The sequence below is a fragment of the Anas platyrhynchos genome, chromosome 1, assembly GCF_047663525.1.
Source record: "Anas platyrhynchos isolate ZD024472 breed Pekin duck chromosome 1, IASCAAS_PekinDuck_T2T, whole genome shotgun sequence".
In the NCBI taxonomy this organism is placed as follows: Eukaryota; Metazoa; Chordata; class Aves; order Anseriformes; family Anatidae; genus Anas; species Anas platyrhynchos.
In genome coordinates this window covers 53221098-53239028 of record NC_092587.1, presented here as the reverse complement: position 1 = coordinate 53239028, position 17931 = coordinate 53221098, and the positions used below count along the sequence as shown (strand labels likewise).

Sequence of the window (17931 nt, the reverse complement as noted above, 5' to 3'; positions counted from 1 at the left end):
AGGTACGCTGTGAAATCGGTGTTGGAAGCGTGCATTTACCTGGCAGTAAAACCAACACACGTGCTGGAAGCCTCTGTCCTGTAAGTGCACTCAGGCAGGGTTAGCTCACCTTGCGTGTCACACGCAAATTTAAAGGGGGAATTGCAGCCGAGCTTGCTCAAGGCCTGAGCTAGAATCGACTGGATGGACACGTTTGGCCCCAAATACCCACGTTTTACATTCTCTGAACGCTCAGAGCCGCGTCTTCGGGTCTTACCAAGAAATCAAAGCTGCGTTTCGGCTTCCCAGACCCCGCCAAGCAGCTACAGCCTCGCCCCGCAGCACGTTAAGACCTCAAAACCTACTTACCGCCCAGCGAAGGCGACCGTGCCCCTCCAGGAGCCAGCCCCTGGCGCTGGGGGGGTGGCCAGGACAGCAAAAGGGCACAGAGCCCGACCAGGACCCCAAACCCCAAACCCACTGGGGGCATCCCCACCCCATGGGACACTGCTGGGGCGGGGGGGTCCCAGCAGGGGGGGGCACCTGGGCAGCAATAAGGGCTTGGGGGGCCCTATAGAGGGTGTGGGGGCCCTATAGAGGTGATAGGGGCCCTATAGAGGGGGTAGGCGCCCTATAGAGGGGTGGGGACCCTATAGTGGGGGGTGGGCGCCCTATAGAGGGGCTCGGGGGCCCCGCAGCGAGCGGGGCCATACAAAGGGCCGCCCCCCCGGCACCCCCCCGCCCCTCACCTTTATTTTGGGCTAAAACCCAGCCTGGCAGGGGCCGTGAGCCGCTTGAAGGGGGGGGGAGGAACCCCCGTCACCGCCCCCGCGCGTGAAAATCGGGGCGAAACCCACCAGAACCGGGCAAAGCCAACACAAAACCCTACAATTATTCATTTTTTGCCCCGCTGGGGGTGCTGGGGGGGGGTGAGGCGTCCCCTTCCCCCCCCCCCGCCCCCCGGTGCCGCGGCCCCGCACTCACCGCTCACGGCTCCATCGCGGCCCGGCCCCGCCCGCCCCTGCCGGAGCCCCCCCCCCGCGGGCAGCCCGGCCTCGCGCCGCCGCCCGGCGCCTCGCAACCGCGGAAGCGCCCGCCCCCCGCCGCCCGGCCTGCGCCCGCCTCCGCCAATCAGCGCGGAGAGGGGAGGGTGAGCGACAGGGCGGGAGACCAATGAGAAGGGAGAACACGGGGAAGCTAACGGGCCCGAGGCAGGGCGAAAGGGAAGGGGGGCGGGGATGGAGGGGTGAGTGACAGGCGTGAGGGCCAATGGGGAGGAGGGGGTGATGTCATTGGGGAGGGGAGGGTGAGGCGCGGTGGGGAAGGGAGGGGGCTGCTCTTAAAGGGACAGCGCCGCCATGAGAGGGGGGATCAAAATGGGGGCAGAGCCAAGCGGGGAACAAAAAAATGGGGAGGGGGGGGACAAAAGGGGGGCACCTCCGCGCCCCGAGGGTGCAGCAGTGGGGCAGTGGGGGCGAGGCAGCCCCTCGTGGTCCCCTCCAGTTGGCAGAGGCACGGGGGGGCGTGATATAACCGTGATATAACCATGATATAACCGTGATATATCCATGATATAACCACGATATATCCGTGATATATCCGTGATATAACCATGATATATCCGTGATATATCCATGATATATCCATGATATATCCATGAAATAACCGTGATATATCCATGATATAACCGTGATATAACCGTGATATATCCGTGATATATCCATGATATATCCGTGATATAACCATGATATATCCATGATATATCCGTGATATATCCGTGATATATCCATGATATAACCGTGATACATACATGATATAACCGTGATATAACCATGATATATCCATGATATAACCATGATATATCCATGATATAACTGTGATATAACCGTGATACATCCATGATATAACCGTGATATATCCATGATATAACCATGATATATCCGTGATATATCCATGATATATCCATGATATAACCGTGATATAACCATGATATAACCGCGCAGCAATGCATGTGAAGTACGCAGGAAAAAATCTCCACCCTCATGTAACCCCTCGCCATGCTCCTTGGCAGGGTTAGCCCTCCTGAGGCAGCTGGGCGAAAGAGGAAAGCCCAAAATGTGCACCGTTCCCATGGGCGGTGGTGCTTCTGGGAGCCCCAGGTTGAATGACAAGCCAGGCACATTTACCTGCCTTCTCCTCTGTGTTCCCCAAGAACAGCACGTCAGGGGGCTGAGAGAAATGCCCCTAGCAGATGACAAAGTCTGGTTGTCTGGTTGAGTTACCAACAGTGGTGCCTTGCTTGTTCTTGAAATCATTTGCTCAGGATCCACGTTAATGGGTCTGTTTACAGCACGGGGAGAAATGATGTGCCCAAATGCGTGCCACAAACTGATGGCAGAGCTCACAGCCATGCCAGGATTTCATATTCACAAGCCACTCGCCTAGCCATATCCTCCTTCAAGAGATGAACATTTAAAAGATGGAAATCGTTCCCTTCATTTCTGCGATTAGGTTTCATTACTTTATTAACGCCTCTGCTGATTTACCTCCTCTACATGCTACTGATTGCTTTCAGTATCTACTACTGCAGATTTCCAAGGGTATTTACAGACCTTGATAAACATACAGTGGAGAAAAACAGAAAGAAATATGCTTGCCCATAAAAGCTTACTGTTTTCAGCAGGAATAATCAAAAGTGAAGGATGCGTATTACATGTAAGCCGTATTTCGTTTTAGTTTGGAAGGCCCGTTTGTTATTTTCGGTAGCTTTCAGTTTTCTTAAAATTCATAATGAATGAACTAAATTCATATTTTATGAACATAGGAGTAAGAACAGTCTGTGCTATTTGTTAGGGAAGCACATCAAGTATATTAAATGTCTCCCATTTGATTTAATGCTAGATGAACGTTTACATTCAGCAAAGAAAACAGCAGTGAAGTATAACAGAATGCAGCAGAACCCAACCTAGCGCAGTTCTCAACTCAGCTGCAGAATCAGAAAATCAAGTTACTTTTGGGTGCTTACCATGAGCAACTGGGCTCGGAGTCTTGCACAGAAATGTTTTGATTTTCCAGGCTTGATGTCTTAGTCATCACTGACAGTTTTGCATTTAGATTTCATTTCTCTTTAAAGAAAAGCACAAGGAGTGCAGAAAAAAAAAAAAGCACCAAAAGAGAACAAAGCTAAAAGGTGTCCCTAAGAGTGTTTCTAAAGATAAAGGTCTTAAAATGGCTCAACACTCAGCTTAACAGTAAAGCCTGAATGGCCTTCAGCCATTTAAAGATGACTCTGCGTAAAACCGTAAGCTATTAAAGAAACCTCAATGACCCAACAACTCGGAACGTGCCTAAGAATATTTATTGTCTCGCCTTGTGCTGGTGGACAAGTTAAATAGGAGAGATCCTGGTGGGCACAGCGAGCTGATCCAGCTTAAAATATATACATAACCAATTTTGCAATGAATGAGTTCTGTGAGCTTCACTACTGAGTGGTTACACGCATCTTAGCAGCTCAGCAGATCCCAAATTTTCCAGAGGTTTGCATGGGCCACAAAATGGGCGCCATGGCCAGGCTCCTGCAAGACACTGACCTGGGCTGCAAGGGAAGCCACCTCTGTGGTGTTTTTCCCCCAACAGCTCTGGCAAGATGCACACAGAGAGCTTCTGCTGGGCCAGAATTGCCTGCATCAAGGCCAGATGAGCTCTTGTGCCAGACAGTACCGCCAGTCACTCGATCACAGGAGCTCGGAAGATCTCTGCATGGCCTCCTGCCAGAGCCTACAGAGCCCACGTTTCTCTCTCAGGCTGCTTGGGCAGAGGTTGACGAGGAGGGTGAGCCTGCAGGGATGGGCAGGGAGATGAAGAGGAGGGTGCAGAAGAAGGTACTGGAGTTCAAGTACATGTATTAGGGCGCAGAGGAGGAGGAGTGGGCTGTGGAGGCTGGAGACGGGGCTCCTACTGGAGAGCAGAGTCCTGCTGTGTTTACACTGCTGTGTGTTGTAAAACTAGGAGGGGATGGTATGTTCTCAGTCGTGTTTAATCACGTCCTGACAAGCAAGAATAAGAGGCGATGGGAGGAAACATCTGACATGATTCCTTGCCTTCAGAGAGGCCAGCCACACGCACATTTTTTACTGAATCATGTTCTTCGCATGGTGTCATTCTCATTTTCCACGTCCTGCACATCAATTGCTGATTGCTGTCCTGTAATTCCCGTGGTACAAATGCATTTTGAGAAAAAAAGAGAGGACATAAACCTCTTAGAGAAGTAGTTTGATGCCCATGTTCAAAGCATTACAGACAACCATTTCTTCTATCGCAGTAAGGATTTTCTGTTTGAAGTGGGTCAGCCGTTTCAGTTTGGTAAACACCAAGGTATGTCTGTTAATGTCTGCCTTTCTCCTTTTCAAAATAAAAATAGAAAAAGGGATTTGGTGTGGTCAAATGCTCAGAGAAATAGTAACATATAGGAAAGGGAGGGCAAAAGCGATTGAATTTTTGGAAGATTTGAAAGGAAAGATCATTTTCTTTCTGGCAAATGGTAAACACAAGAATTTCTGGTTAAAAAAAAAATGTTTGAGGAAGTGGTAAGTGCATGTAAAAAAGTGTGTGGAATGGTATCAGAGTTCAACTGTAATAATTGCAGTGTCTTCTGTCAAAGAAGACATAAATTATTAACTTAAGGCCCTGGCTTCCAGGTTGTCCATGCAGGTAGGAAAGCCTTCGCCGTAGCGAGCATGGTGCTTCACAGACTCCTTGACTCAAAAGCGCCGTGATCAAAATGCGCTGTGGTTCCCAAGAAAAGTTGAAGGTTGCCCACAATCTTTCGGGCCGAAAGGATGGGGACACCAACTCGCTCGAGAAGATCTGGGGTTATTGCAGTATTTTACTGCTTCCCACAGATGGAGCCACACTCACGATGTCCAGCTGCGGTGACTCACTGGCAATGCACGCCGCGTCCCCAGACCTGGGAGCAGAGCTGCAGCAGGAGGGCTTCATGCCGAGTGTGCCTCCCAGCCCCATTTCCTGCCCACTGCCCCAGGCTGACTCCCTAATTCTGTTTCCCAGCCTCCCAGGTCTGTTCCCACAGCACTGCAATAGGCACAGGAAATCGCTAACCCTATGCTGGCCTTCCCGTGCAGCTCGAGGCGACGTGTTCTTCAGATGTTACCGATATCACCTTCCTGACTGCACAGTGTGTGAAAATTTGGGCTGTTGGTCCGCTCAGAATGACTGGATAAGGCATTAGAAGAAAGCTTAGAAAACATGGTTATCACAGAATCACCTAGGTTGGAAAAGACCTTCAAGATCACCAAGCCCAACCATCAGCCTCACCTGAGTCCCATCACAAACCCATGTCCCTCAGTGCCACGTCCACACGTCTCTTGAACACCTCCAGGCATGGGGACCCCACCACTTCCCTGGGCAGCCCATTCCAGTGGGCTCTCTGGGAAGAAATTATTCCTAATATCAAATCTAAATCTCCCCTGGGATAACTTGAGGCTGTTTCCTCGTGTCCTAGTTTTGGAGGCTTTTTCCCTCCACTGCCGCATCCTGATATTGGGCAAAGCTTTGACCTACCAGGTCTGATGACTGTGGCCTGGTGTTGTTACCTTGCGTTGGACTTGAGGCAATTTACTGTACAGAGAGAGTACCCTTTTGCCAGGCTTTTAATGTTTAAACGAGACAGCAAAACAGATGATTTTCTAAAAAGTATGTTAAATTTGTTTGGACCAGGCTTGTTATCCTGCTATTCGTTGTTCAGATCTGATCTCAGTGGCGCACGTTGAATATTTCTATCTCCTTACCACAAACCAACTGCCCTGCCTGGCATCTCCAAAACCCTCTGCAGTCAGGGCAGGCTCTGTTAGGATAATGTTCAGCCTTCCAGTCTTAATGTCGGGATTTACAATTGTGATGATGAACATTTTAAAATGTGCTTTAAAATATATATTAAAAGCAGCGGAGGGGAAAGCTCTGGAGAGAAATCAGAGTATTCTGATTTATGTCTGGGAAAAGAGGAATTAAATGAAAGGAAAAACGAGCGAGTGCCAATGCCATGTGGGGAATGCAGCCTCTCAGGCCTGATTTTCCTACGGAATAACAAATCCAGGAAAAAAAAAAAAAAAAAAAAAAGAAAAAAAAGAAAAAAAAAAAAGAGGCTAGAACAAGGGAATCAGGACTGAAGTTCACTTCTAAAGAGAGCACAGACCAACTCTTGCTCTCTGGTGCACTGCAGCTGCCTCCCAGTTTCTCTGCCCCTATGCAACGTTGCAGCTGAGCAGGTGAAGCCGCTTGAATTTGCTCCCAAGGAAAGCCATCCTGGTGGGGCAGAGCTGCCAAGGGCTCTTCTAAATGCTGGCAAGGCAGCGAGCGAAGGGCTCTCAGCCAGGGCTCACCCGATGGCAGCCACGTAAACCAGAGATCTGCCTGCAGGGGGTTAATTAACACCGGGGGCTGCTCAGTGTCTTGGATGCTGATCCTCTGCAGCCCCTTCTGCTTGGAGGGAGCCATTTATCAGAGGCAGGGTTAAACACCCGTCTCATTAGAAGGCCTGGTGAGAAAGCGCTCCCTGCAGAGCCGATTTCTGCAGAAATGTGCCTGGTGCCAGTACATAACGTCAGCTCTGCCCGGGATATCCTGGGGATCTCAGCTCGTCAGGCATTCAAAGGGAGCAAAACAGAAAAGCAGAAAATAATAAAGACTGTGAAGGTGTTGCACGAGTTGCTGCTTACTCCTGTCCTGCATGAGGACTCGGCAAACCTGAAAGGTGGCACACTGTAAAAATGGATAACAGGAGAAGGGTTTTTGGCAGAGTAATGTTATGTGTGTGCGGGAAATGTATTTATTGCAGAGTAATGTTATTTGTGAGAGTTTCACAGACTGTCAGGGACAGCAAGTCAGCTTAAGTCTTAAACAGGATTATAGTGAAAAAAAAAAAAAAAGGATAATTAGAGGATCTTGCTTTTATTATCTCTTTCATGTTTGAGGGATAAAATTCCAATAGCTTCGGGGTGTACAGCAACCTCAGAAAGCCCATGACTAGAAGTAACTTCTTGTGTGGGCAAATTATCCCATTCTTCTCTTGAACTTTTCCGGGTGTAATCTTCCACTGCTTTCTATCACAGATTGAGCAGTAGCCTGCAGGGGTGTTAATTTCTGCGAGTTCATTACTGCTGAGGTGCCTTAGTAAAGGCACGAGCTGGAATTGGAAAGGCTGCTGTCAGGCCACTTTCATTGGCAGAAAAACAGAGTGTGATGGATGTAGATAGGGGTATACCAACCAAGATTTTTTTTTTTCCAGTGCTTGATTCCATCCCAAATATAAAAATAAATATTACATCTGTATTTTTTTGACTACATTTCTGTTTTCCCAGCAACCCAGTATTTGGAGCAGCTGTCTCACCTGGTATCTTGGGCATTGTCCTGGACGCTGTCTGCATCCCTATTGCCCTTTCTGCTGTAGTGAATAAATCCAGCTTCCTCTGGTGCCACCATGTCCCAGACATCTTCCTTCTCAGACTTTCCATAGTGATTTTGCCAGGAGACAGGGAGCGAGCCAAAGATTGGAAGTATTTGCTCTAAGGGGGAGGGGGGGTATCCTGTGTTGGGTACAGGTGCCTCAAGTCCAGGAAAGCCTTAAGGGGTATTTAATTTTCCCTGCTGAATCCATGCTTGAAAACATCTGAAATGTATAACTTGGTACAATGACAACTATGGAAGGGAATGAGTTGATTAGTCATGAAACTTTGGAGAACCTAAATGTCAAGGAAGGAGGAGTGGCTGTGATGGTACTAGTGAGATAGCCAGGAGTACTGAAACGAACTCGAGAAAAGAAAAATTTTGGCTCAATACAAGGAACAAAAATATAAGCTAAATAAAGCAGCCTAAAATAAGTAACTGCATAAAGCCTAAGAAACCAAACAAAAACCTTTCCTCCAAGCAGTTATTTTGAAAGAGGAAAAGTACCAGCTACCACCAGTGCTCTACAAGCGTGAAGCTTGTTGTGGATTTTTTTATATGGGAGCCACTTGAAAAAATATGGTGATGGTGGCTGCCTACCAGGGAAAGAGCCAACAATAATCTTTGCTTGATCAGACTAATCCCCAAAAGGGAGGCACTGAACCCCCTCAGAAGCAGTAAATTACAATCAAACAGGAACCTGGCATGTGTGGTACGTGACGCATCTAGTGGCACACTCTTCTGCTGGGCATTGCGCGTAGAGGGCAGACACATCATCGTTTGCTGTTTCTAAAATAATAAGCCTATAAAAAGAACTTCTTCCAGTTATGGAGACAAATAAACTTGACAACAGTGATTTGTCTTATTACAGAACTGATGCTATTTTTCTCTTTTTCTGTTTCCTCCTTTCCCTGGTGAGCTTTGAGTTCAGATAAAAGTGATTGTCTGATGCGGGCAAGAGCTGGGCACAGATGAGAGGCCTGAAACTGAGAAAATATCACACCAAGGATGCCCTCTCTTCACTGCAGTGTTCCTGGGGTTTAGAGGATGTGACCTCCTCCAAGAAGAGGAAATGGTAAAACTTCAGATACAAGCAGAAATAGTCTTAAATTTATGCACCATGATAGAAAATTGTAGCAGTAGCTAAGCCAAATGTTTAAGCACATGGAAAATTGAAGCCTGGTGAATGGCTGAAAGCAAAGATCAAAGTCAATCTTTATGGGTAGACCTTCCTCTTTCTACTGTACAATAAAGGTTGTTAAGCAAAGGCTGGGGAGATCTGTACATACAGCTGAAATCAGGGCTCGGAGACGTGCCTGGGCTTTGTGTGCAAGAGCAGCTCCCTAGCGGTCCCAGACATGCCAGGGATGCTCAGGTGGAGACATGAAATGGCAAAGTGCCCAGGGGAGGCTTTCAGTCTTCTTTCTTGCATTGCCACCAAGTCCTGCGTCTTCTTCTTCCTCCCAAGCCCCATCCTTCTCTCTGTTGGGACCTTCTTCTCCCAGAGTTTCTACCACCAATTTTGTTTGCCTACACCTCCATGTGGGGGAGGCAGAAGCCCTATGTCCTCTCTGAGCACCCACCTCTGCTGTTGCTGCTGGTGATGGCACCCACGCTTCAGTGCTTAAAAACACCTGAATGTTATCACCTTTCCCAAATAATAATATCTCGATAAAAATAACGGATTTTCCATCCTGCTCAGTGGCTTTATTTCTCTGTCTGGGTGGGAGAGCTCTGGACAGAAATCTGAGGCCATCGTCTCCTGATCCAAGCTCCCCAGCAGCGAGAGCAGCTGGTGAAAGCTTGGAGCGGTGAAAGATGGAGTTTCCATGGGCAAGGCAGCAAAGAGCAACAGGGGAACAGCCACTGCATGGGATTTCACTGGTAAATTCACCTTGTGAATACCAAACCTCCCAGAAGCGGGCGGCATTCACAGCGTTACTCACTGCCAAAACCTCTCCTCAAGTCACAGCCACATCCCATTTCTGTCACGGTTCTGCTTCCTTTTACACAGCTTTGGGGCTTCCTCAGCCCTGCTTACTCACCCAGTAATAGGTGAAATAGGTTGATGCGTGTGGGTGTTCTTTTTTTTAAGTCCCCCAGGGCTGAATCCATAGCCCTGAAGGAGGCGGGCCGAACCCCAGGCAGATGGGCCTGCTGCAAGGCCAGAAGTAGCGAGAGGTCCTCACACTGCACCTAAAAAGCAGGGGGCACAGCAAAAGCATGACTGAAAGTCTTTGTGGGGCAGAGAAACAGCAAACTGGGCCTCAAACACACCGTGTCTCTCTCAGACTGGGTTTAATGCTGTGCTGGCAGCTGCTGGTGGCTGTGGCCTCTCCCACAGCCCCGACATGGCTGGGCCTTGCCTCGCTGGAGCGGGCGCACCTCCAAGAGACCATAACGAAGTTCAGTCCCCATGGTCCCAGCCATTTATAGCTTTTCCAGTCTGCAGGTAGAAAGTTTTGGTTTGCAGATGGAGTATAAACCAGGTGGCATCTGGTGATGCCACAGATGAAGAAAAACCACCAAGGGGACCCTCGAGCAGCACCCATCACATCCATGCGCCCTCAGGAACCGCTGCCCTGTGGACCTGCACCAGCCCCTGGAAGACCTTGTGGCAGTGGAGGTGCTTGGCTCCATGGCCAGCGTGTATTTTTATGTCCTTTATTTTTACATGTTCATATTTTTATCCTCTGCTACGCAACCTTCTTTTTTTTGCTTTCATACTGCTGTAAGAATTAGTACAAATTAATTACTCTTAAAAGGCATAGGAATATTGCTGTCATCTGTCCTAGAACTCAGCCTTCCCCCCAAACTCTTATTGCAAGAGATGAAGCTGTTTAGAAATCTGTGGCTATGATTAATACCAGACGGAGGGCATTTTGAGCGAGAGTGCTAAGCAAAGAACAAACGGGAAATTCTGTGGGAAATCAGCTTCACTGTTGTTGTTAAGAAAAAAAAAAAAAGATGATTTAAACAACTGTTTGACTTCATCAGTGACGATATCTTAATTAACAATTAAAAAAGAAAACAAAGCCTGACAAAGTCCCTCTGCTATCTTCCAGCTGCTCTGAGGGGCTTTGACTGCCCAAAGTTGTGCCAAGCGACTTTCTCTCCCTTCTGCCAGAGCCTGTGCACAGCTCTGGGTTTCCAGATCCCTGGGAATAGCATTTCTTGGATGAAACCTGCCTTTGCTGGAGTTTGGCAGGCACAGTGGGTCCTGCTAAAACTGCTGCCAGGAGGAGCTGAGCATTAACACTTAAACCTTAAAGAGGGGGAGAAAAGGAGAAAGGGAGCAGGGAAACAGTGGCATGATGAAGGGGAGAAGCAGGAGAGCAGCAAGCCAGGCTGCCAGTGCCCGGAGCAGGACTTCCAAGGGACATCGTGGGCTGTCCCCTGCTGCCATGCCCTGCACAGCACCTCCACTTCCCTCCTAGAAGGATATGGCAGCACCAGGGGGCCCAGCTTGTTCTCACCGAGCACCGTGGCTGAGGGCTGTCGTCTTTGGTTTTGTGCCACATCACCTTGCTGCGGTTGTCAAGGGACAGTGAAGCTGCTCATGGGGGAATGGACTGGTGAGGGGATGGATAAGCACAGGACTTCTGTGAAGGTTTGATCACCAGGTCATGATGCCGGCAGATATTTTATGATGTGTGGGACCTGTAAAAGTCCCTCTTGTGCAAACAGAGCGAAGGAAAATCCCTGCGGGTGCAGGCTGGCGTGGGCAGGAATAACAGTGAGCTCTCACACCCATCAGCCACCACTCACACACGCTCAGGATGAAGAGTAAGGCTGCTGGTAGCCCCTCGTGGACGTGGCCTTTATGGGAGTTAAGGAACAGGGCAGCTTCAACCTGGCCGCAGGAGGGGGCTCTCCCGTTCCCGCAATCCCACGCTTAGGAAATTAATTTAGCAATTGACTGCTCCCAAACACCTTCCCATGGGAACAAACATGTCGAGATTTCTTTCCTCTGATATCATTCGGGAACCTCACAGGGGACAGAGCTCCACCCAAGATGCCCTGAAGGCGTTTTATGAAACCCTGGCCACGCATAAGTCCTTAGCGTAAAGGAGAACGTGCAGGGGCCCAGGGGGCTGCTCCTCCGTGCCTCTGTGCACTTACAGGGACATAGCGAGTGATGTAATTAGGGATATTTCAATCACCCAGCATGAACCTTGCAGCAGTTATCTACGTGTGCTGCTTAGCTACAAGGGCGGCAACCTTGCCGTCTGATTTCAACCCAGAGACCTGCCTAGGAAGGGATCCAGAACAAGAGCTCCTTGTTTTGACTGAAAGTATGTTCAAGTTGCACTCCAGAAGACCCGCTTCAGAATCAGATTAAACCTGGAAAAAATCAACACTGATCCCACAACTTCCTTCCAGCAGCATCACGGAGTATGGTTGGAGCCATCTGGTATTTTTCACCCAACAGCCTGAATTTCACCAGCCCAGCTGTCAGTCTGGATGAGAGTCCCAGGTCATAGGATGGTTTGGGTTGGAAGGGACCTTCAAAACCACCTGGTTCCAACCCCCTGCCATGGGCAGGGACACCTCCCACCAGACCATGTTGCCCAAAGCTGCATCCAGCCTGGCCTTGAACACCTCCAGGGATGGGGCATCCACAACTACTTCATTTTTGTGTTTTAGAAGAAGCTGGAAATTTACTTTCCTTTTGCTTTCTGACGTGTGTGAAGGTTCAGAAGCCAACCACCAACCATATACTGAATTTTTCTAGTTTCTGGCTTTGCCCCCACCGTTGGGGTCAAGCATGGAAGGAGGCAGAGGAGGAGATGATGCCTGGCCCTAGAGACCGCAAGGAGATGGAAGCTGCTCACATGAGTGTGCAGAAACCAGTCCAGGCTCACCCGCTGGCCTCCTGGCAGGGCCCTTCCTCTCCTTCTTGAGTGCATCTTCCCCGCGGGCCAGGACCTCCCCGCCACACATCCCGCTTGGCTCGTGAAAGACCGATGTGACTCCCTTGAGCACTGCGATCGTCCAGATAAGGCAGACCACAAGCAAAATGCCAAAGTATTTTTAGCTCGCATCCTATTTTTTGCTCTGTCCACGACGAACGAGGACAAGGGGGAAGATTCCTCATTCCCCACCAGATTACAAATCCTCTGCTGAGAAGCGAAGCCAACTGACTCCCCTGGCCCCAACCTCACAACTTGAGTGAAAAGCGGGGAGGAAAAACCAACCCCGTCTTGCACAGACCCCCCTGCCATTGAGAAGGAAACTATTTTTCCTCTGTTTGCATTTTATCTCCTTTTCTGTGTGCTGCTAATTGTATCTGATTGACACAAGGGGAAACAAACCCAGGAGCTTTGGGTTCACATCTGAAAGCATTTAAAGCTCAAGGCTGCCACCACCTAGCGTGGCAAAAAGGGGTTGTGCAGCGAGGGCAGGAAGAGGGGGGGAGCCTTGGCTTCCTTTTCTGTTTGCAGATTTTTAAATGAAGGATACTGGAGAGCACAATAATAAAGCACTGGCCCTGCAGAGGCTGCCATCCTTTCTGCCAGATCTGCTCTCAGTGGAAGAGCTGGTGAGCAGATCTCCTTCAGCAAACCCTTTCCGGGATGAATGATGGGAAGGGATTCCACTACCAAAACGAGCCGTGGGCAAGCTCAAACCATACTACTCCCCATTCCTCGCACTGCACGGCTCCATCCCGCAGCAGCCACCGCTGCAAGGACGGACAGAAAGCACAAATTCATCCCAGGAGGCTGCCTCACCCGGGGGACAGTCCTCAGGAGGAAGGCAGCTTCTGTGGTCCCCTGGGCTTTTGTGTCATTTCACATGTTATGGGAAGAGTGAGGTTGCAACAGGGAGATAAAAGGCTGTCTGATCATGTAAAAAAAAAATATTAAAACCCTAAACCTTTTGTACATTACCTGCTGTAATCTGGTGAATCTCAAAAGCAGAGAACTGCAGGATCAAAGTGGTTTTTGATTCCTGGTCACAAGGCAAACCTAGGAGAAATAAGCCTGAGGAAAGGAAGAGAAGTGTTTTGTATGCAAGGAGTCGCTCTAAGGCTTAGGACTGCATGGGCACGTGCACAAGGGAAGATGATGAGAAAAATCCATCAAATTAGTTTTCTCCCATCAGCATTCATGAAAGGCAGCACTTTCTAACAGCTTGACACCAGCACGCCACCGTCAGTCCTCAAGGACGTTAGAAGAAGGAGAAACTTTCAGACAACAGAGGGAAAGGTGGGATTTTTTGTACAAAAGGGCAACTCCGTGCCTCTTGATGTGCCACCACTGAGCTGAGCTAAGGGGACACTTATGTGGGGCCCCACTGCATCTCTAATCCACCCAGGCAGGCTGAAATCTCCTATCAATCACAGACTTAGACCCGCGTGGCCAAGCCAAGAATCTTAAAGCGACAATTTGCAGCAAGGAAGCCACGGGGAAGCCCGCCAAAGCGCTCAGCATTTGTCTCTCGTTCCACATAAATCTCACCGCGAAGAAAACTGCGTGCTCCATATCTGGACGTGAGGGTACAGCAGAGATTAGCTGCTGCTAAGAATAAAAGCAGCACCCGCAGGGCGGGCAGCTGGGTGACAAGCGCTGAGGATCGCAGCTCTGCTGGTGTAAGCGGATCCCCGGGTGAGCTCAGACAGACGGGGTTTCCTCCGATACGCTGGGGCTGATCCACAGCACCCAAACACGCAGGTGTGGATTCGAGGACTATTGTGTGTAGATGCCTCCAAGTCCAGCATCTGTGCACCCAGCATTGCAGGTTGATCTCGAAACACTGTGAGGGTTTTCCCACTGTTAAAACCTGATGCTGACACCTTTTAACTCACTGCACATCTGGGAGCATCTGGTAAAGATCTCTTGCCCTCTCCATCACTTGTACATCTCCAGCGCTGCTGGTGGTGGTGGCAGACTGTTATCTCGTTGAGCTTTCTGCTCTAGACCACCCCAAGTTACTGCTCGTCCCTCCTCCTGCAATAACGGGGTCTGCTGTGGGTTGGACCCTGCAAACACCGCAGCTTTATTTGTGTGACTGACCTGACCCCTCTCCATACCACGGAAACGTGCTTTGATGCCCTGAAAGCAAGAGAGGCTTCTGCTCGGAGTGACAGCAGCTGCAGGAAACAGAGAGCTTCGTTAGGCAAAGGGCAGCCCCCCTTAAGTGCAAAGCAGCCCTCGGAGACAGAGAGTTCAGCCTTTTGGATGAGGTAGTTAAATAACTCTGAGAACATAACTGGTTTTATACATCCTGTCTCCCCATCCAACTGTGCTTTAAATCATATCGATTAAAAAAAAAAAAAAGGCATAAAACCCAACACATGAGCGATGCTAGCTCCCCAGGTCCCACACCTCCTGCCGTGCACTTAGTGGTTGGGAAATGGGAGCATCGATGGCCATCGCCGCATTTTTCAGCTGACCCCATGGCCTGAGTATCCCTGTCTTGCAGGTTCACCTGCTTTTCTAGGGATGGATCACGTTTGCCTGCCTTTACTGCAGGAGCAGGGTCAGCACTCCCCTTCTCCTTCCTCAGCAGACGAGCACGGAGATGCGCAATGGAAAGATTAATCTGTACCAGCAGCTTTGTCCAAAAGGAATGGAGCGTGCTGCGCTGCAGGCTAAGCTCATTTTTCCTCCCACAGGATGGATGTCAGCTTTCAGGTTTTAATAACTTTCTTTGGTTTAGCCAGCTAACTGTGCAGAGGAACGAATCCCTCCCGCAGCACAGCGCAGCCAGCTCAGAAACAGACAAAACCATTTAGCAGCGCTCAGCAATTCACCGATGCTATTTAGGATGAAGAGCAGACATTACACGTTATCAGCTCCTAACCTCTGTGCTGGGAATCAATAGTTAAGAGAGAGAAGGCCTGTAAGAACTAGCAGGTCACACGTCCTCCTGGGTTGCAACTATTAAGTAGCATTAAAAGAAGCTGAAACGTGTTAAACGCCATCCTACTATTATTTGTACAGGCAAACAATCAATGTAATGATAAGAGGAAGGGTCTAGAATATAAATAGGAGTAAAATTTATCCTGGACATCACAGATAGCTGAGGAGCCACTTGTTTTGCGATCTTGTCTTTTTGGGCTAGGTGCAGAAAGGAAGGGATGGGGATTAAATTTAAATCCCCTAAATTAAGCCAAAAAAGAATGATAATTACCCGTGTTGGCTGCGACAGATTTTGCTGCTGTCCTTCGTTAATGATCCCCCCCTTCTTCATTCCCTCAAAAACAGCATTAAAAAAAAAAAAGTTTGTTTTTCACTTCGAGATGAAGATATTTTATGCTCTCCAAAAGCAAACGGACAACATTTTTGGCTGGAACACGCAGTCAGCCGCTGGACACACGAGGGAAATGCAGGCGCTGGCAGCAGCCGGCCCTGCCTCGAGGCTTTCACTGCAAGCACTCGAGCTCACAGCTCCCCGTGCCACAACACACTCCTGTCACAGTGCATGCCTGAACTGTGTCAATTGAGTCACTTCTGTCTAAAGAATGTTTGTTATTTAAAACTGTAAAAACTGTAGAATTATTATATTTCAGCTTTGCTTCTGGATGGTATTTATCTGCCATGGGTGACTTAAGAACAAGAATTAGGAATAGCGTTGTGCGTAGCCTTCTCTAATAAATGATGCTTCTTTAATGTCAGTGATATTCACATATGCCTTTGAAGGCAGAAATAATTTTAGCAACTCTAACAGAAATGTCATCATCTGTTCAATCTACGCCTGAGAAAACTTCAGCGAAGGTACCACCTGTCACATGAACTTTTACCTGTGGGTTAAACAACTGAACAACCCCTCACCCATCTCTTGTTTGGCTCAGTCACAGGAGGTTAAGCAGGCTTTCAGTGAATTCAGCCTAATGTCCAAATACTACAGAATGCAGGAGCAAAAATGTTTTAAATACCACAGATCAGTCAAAAAAAAAAAAAAAAAAGAGATTGAAGACAATCCTGACTTCACTCACTCGTTTTCATCCCTTTATGAAACTTGCAGCGGGTCAGGAGAGATGAGCAGAGCTTAGTGCTAAATTTCTATTCCACATTTAATGGTTGCAAAGACACAGCAGAGGTCAGAATACCTCTCTATGCAGTTGGTTTGTACTTGGCTTTCTTGCAAAGGTGACAGATACTGTTTTATTCCTTTGAAACCACACTGTCTAGTAGGCAAATTTTTTTGGGCTAGGGACCAAGCAAGCATTTACTTTCTTCTTAGAAGTACAGCAATCAGAAAAATCATTCTGTATTTGTAGGACTTGCTGCTTCATTCCACACAGACCAAAAAAAGTCTGTGGGCACTGAGTTAAAGCTTCTAGCAGCCACGTAGATTTCAGCTAAAGTGGCATCAGAAACACTTGATGCATTTGCGTAAAGCAGACAGCCTTTCAGCTTCCTTGCAATTATTCTGAGAGCAAGAATTTCACTGATAGTATACAGTTATCAGAAGCCATACTGACAACTGAGAATTTCTTATTAAAAATAGAAAAACAGACTTCAATCTGGCTTTCCATAGGATAACTCATTTCAGTCAGCAGAATATTTTCACTGAAATTCTCAGGATTGTGATTGCTTCTTCTCCACCAGTGAGGTCTACATACTCTCATGAAATTTCATGTCATTTATCCAAGTTTAATTACGTCTCATTGTGCTTTTTCATACCACTAGATGTCACATGTAAATCCTATTTGGGCTGAAAAGCACCAAGCATTGCAGGAAGTCCATTTTTCTGGTGTACTTATGCTCCCAATACTTTGAAAAGCAAAAATCAGTTTAAAGGTTTATATTCTTGATCAAAAGATAGCTTTTTTTTCCCCCCACCTGTGGAAATACATACCAATTCCATAATTAGAATTGATCCAGTTGAGACAAAAAAGGTGCCGTTTAGCAGTTCAGCCATGCTGCATTCCTGCAGCACTTGATTCTCTCAGATGTTCTTTGTGTTAAACTGCCATGGAATTTCTCAATACTTCAAATATAAAACTGTACTTCAGAACAATCCTGCTGCAGATTTAATGACAGCGAGCAGGATTTATTTGGATTTTATGGCCAAGGACTACTGAACAAAACTATGCAAAAAGAACATATGCACTTATTTTAGCTGGGACAATAGTTACGACCTTTATGCTTTATGGTCAGGAAGGCATCTGGAAAGATTAGTGGAAGAACAATTAAATGGCATTTTTGAGAAGGCACACCGCTGATGAAGCACAGGGTACTGCTTCCTGCCTGCACGAGAACGTGGCATGAATTCACATACCCTCAACAAGGAACTGGAATACAGAGCCTGATCTATTTCTGAGTAGGGAGTCCTCTTCTTGAAACGGTGTGAGGTAGCATGAAGAGAAAGCAGGAGGTTACATTCCCCCTTTCTAACCAGTATCTGCACTGAAACTTTGCTAGGTGGGTTCTAGAAGGCACCGGGCCTACTCACGGCTATCGTCACTCTAGCAGTTCAGAAATCTCACCACCAGGTATTTGGGAGAACACCCCAGCATCCTGTGCCACAAACATGTATTTG

General features: G+C 48.1%; 1 protein-coding gene across 1 annotated transcript in view; it reads right to left on the bottom strand.

Annotated features, from left to right (window-relative positions):
- MRTFA (myocardin related transcription factor A) overlaps nucleotides 1-975 on the bottom strand; it is a 91759-nt gene extending 90784 nt beyond the window's left edge. The window contains exon 1 of the mRNA XM_072037253.1: nucleotides 964-975. The gene's annotated coding sequence lies outside the window, so the exon portion shown is untranslated. The remainder of the gene's footprint in view (nucleotides 1-963) is intronic.
- Between the last annotated feature and the right edge of the window lie 16956 nt (nucleotides 976-17931).